Genomic DNA, 2,968 nt, shown 5'->3' on the forward strand with positions numbered 1-2,968 from the left:
TGAAACACAATGAAACATACTGAAACATAATGAAACACAATGAAATATAATGAAACACGATGAAACATAATGAAACACAACGAAACATAATGAAACATGATAAAATATGATGAAACATAATGAAACACAATGAAACATAATAAAACATAATGAAACACAATGAAACATAATAAAACATGATGAAACATAATGAAACATAATGGTGGTTGTGGTTGTGTAGTAATTGTTGTGTAGTAATTGTACAGTGGTTGTGTAGTAATTGTTGTGTAGCAGTTGTGTAGTTATTGTTGTGTAGTAGTTGTGCGGTGGTTGCGTAGTAATTGTTGTGTAGCAGTTGTGTGGTGGTTGTGTTGTTATTGTTGTGTAGTTATTGTTGTGTAGCAGTTGTGCGGGGGTTATGTAGTAATTGTTGTGTAGCAGTTGTGTAGTTATTGTGGTGTAGCAGTTGTGTAGTTATTGTTGTGTGGTAGTTGTGCGGTGGTTGTGTAGTTATTGTTGTGTAGTGGTTTTGTAGTAATTGTTGTGTAGCAGTTGCGTAGTTATTGTTGTGTAGCATTTGTGTAGTTATTGTTGTGTGGTAGGTGTGTAGTTATTCTTGTGTAATAGTTGTGAAGCTGGTCTGTAATAGTTGTGTAATGGTAGTTGTGCAGTATTTGTGTAGTAGTCGTGTAGTTATTGTTGTGCAGTGGTTGCGTAGTTATTGTTGTGCGGTGGTTGTGTAGTAATTGTTGTGTAGTATCAGTGTAGTAATTGTTGTGTAGTATCTGTGCAGCTGGTGTGTAGTGTCTATCAGTGTCTGTCAGTGTGTCCTTGTGTGGACGTGGTGACGTGGACTCACAAACATGTGGGTCCATTAATAGCAGCAGCAGCAGGATCAGATTCTGCAGCTGATCTCAGGCACTGAGTCTGTTTCTCTTTATTCTGCTGCAGGTCTGAACTTCACAAAGCTGCTGCTGCTCCCTGCTGCATCACTCTGAGACTCACTGAGGACGCCGCACACTCCAGGACCTTTTAAGGTCAGGAATTTACACCAGGCAGGAATCAGACAGGAAGTCAGGACTCAGACAGGAAGTCAGGACTCTGACAGGAAGTCAGGATTCAAACTCCTGGTTTAGTCATCTGTGTAGAAAGACTGCTGAACAAACCTGAGCTCATGTTGGGTCTGAAGGTGAATCACCTGAACCTGACCCACCTGAGAGCTTAAAACCTGTTTCCATGGAAACCACCGATGCTGCTGACAGTCTTTTGTTCACTTGTAAGATTGAACCTTTAACTATTGTGTCCCCTTCATTACATATCATGCTCATACAAAGATGATATACAGTGTACCATGTTTCATGTTGTGTTCAATGAAGCTTCCTGATGTTTCAAACATTCACATGTCTGTTGCTTCATTTTACACACAGTTACCTCAAAGTCTCGTTCAGGATGTTTGGAGACTTCATGTCTTCTGTTCAGAGTTTAAAGCTCAGTTCTGTTTATACAAAGAACAGTTTGATTTGTTCTGATGTATTTATAGACAGAACATCAGCTGATGGATTAACATCACAATGTTCTGACAAACAGACCTCTGTCCACATTTTGTTGCTTTGAACATTCTCCTGTGTGTGACAGCACACAGAACCTCACCTGGATGATGTCATTGTACTCTTTGTTTCTGACTCTAAATACTACAATACCCATGAGCCTCAGCTGCTGTCAGGTGTGAGTAAAGATACTCTGTAACAATTCATACTGATGGGTTAATCTTTAATTGGTTCTACTCAGGTTATATACATTCTAATAAGGCCATACTGGTTCTAATGGGGTTTCACAAATACAGTATTTGTTGACAAAGTTCTACTAATGTCAGAATGGTTCTACTGCCATTCCATGGGAGTCTTGCCGGTACTAATAGTACACTAAGGTCACATGGGTTCTAATGGGGTTTCACAAAAATGCTAGTTCTAACAAAGTTCTTCTGATGTCAAATGGTTCTAATGCCATTCCACTGCAGTTTTACTGATTTTAATGTGTTCTGTTCAAGGTACGTGGGTTCTGATGGGGTTCCACAAATATAATATTTGTTGACAAAGCTCTACGGAAGTCAAAATGGTTCTAATGCCATTCCACTTAAGTCCTGCTGGTTCTACTCATGTTACAACGGTTCTAATGGGGTTCCACAAAAATGCTAGTTCTACTGATGTTAAAATGATGCTAATGCCATTCCACTAGAGTCTTCCTAGGTCTAATGAGTTCTACTTGTTATGTGTGTTCCAATGGGGTTCCACAAATTTTGTTGATTAAGGTCTACTGATCTCTAAATGGTTCTAATGCCACTTCACTGGAGTCTTGCTAGTTCTAATGTGTACACTACAATTACATGGGTTCTAATGGGGTTCCACAAAATTACTAGTTCTAACAAAGTTCTACAGATGTTAAAGTGATGCGAACACCATTCCATGGGAGTCTTGCTGGTTCTAATGGGCTCTACCCAATTTATGTGGGTTCTAATGGGGTTCCACAAAATTACAACATATTTTGACAAAGTTCTACTGATGTCAAAATGGTTCAAATGCCATCCCACTGCATTTTGACTAAGTTCTACGGTTCTAATTCCATTCCACTCAACTCTGAGTCTAATGAGTTCTACAGGAGTTATGTGGACTCTAATGGGGTTTTATAAATATTATTTTTGTTGACAAAGGTCGCTTGATGTGAAATGGTTCTAATGCCATTCCTATAGTCTTGCTCATTCTGAGTTCTACTCACATTGTGTGGGTTATAATGGGGTTCCATGAAAATAAAATCTGTTGACAACATTCTACTAATGTCCAAATGATTCTAATATGATTCCACTAAAGTTTTGCTGGTTTTGAGTTCTTCTCATGTTACATAGGTTCTAATGGGGTTCCACAAAAATACTTGTACTAACACTGTTCTGCTACTGTCAAAATGGTTCTAATGCTATTTCAAAGGAGTCTGGCTA

The sequence above is a fragment of the Epinephelus moara genome, chromosome 14 (assembly GCF_006386435.1).
Source record: "Epinephelus moara isolate mb chromosome 14, YSFRI_EMoa_1.0, whole genome shotgun sequence".
NCBI lineage: Eukaryota > Metazoa > Chordata > Actinopteri > Perciformes > Serranidae > Epinephelus > Epinephelus moara.